Genomic DNA, 339 nt, shown 5'->3' on the forward strand with positions numbered 1-339 from the left:
ATTGTATAAAATATTGTTTTTTCAACCAGAATTTGGCATTAAAAAATATTGAAAGGCTACCGGGCCCACCCGGTTCAAATTTCTTGTTTAAAATATTCTTTTTTCAACCAGAATATGGCATCCAAAAATATTGAAAAACTGCCGGGCGCAACCGGTACAATTTTCTTGTAAATAAATTAGTGTTTGTTTTAACAAACAGTCGTGATAAAAACCATTGAAAAACTATCGGGCCCATCCGGTACAATTTTCTTGTAAAAAATATTGCTTTTCCACCACAAATTGGGCATAGCAAAATATGGAAAAATTACAGTGCGCACACGGTACAATCTTCTTGTAAAT

Source organism: Diachasma alloeum, unplaced genomic scaffold (assembly GCF_001412515.2).
Source record: "Diachasma alloeum isolate Michigan unplaced genomic scaffold, Dall2.0 Dall_scaffold_00288, whole genome shotgun sequence".
Taxonomy (NCBI): domain Eukaryota; kingdom Metazoa; phylum Arthropoda; class Insecta; order Hymenoptera; family Braconidae; genus Diachasma; species Diachasma alloeum.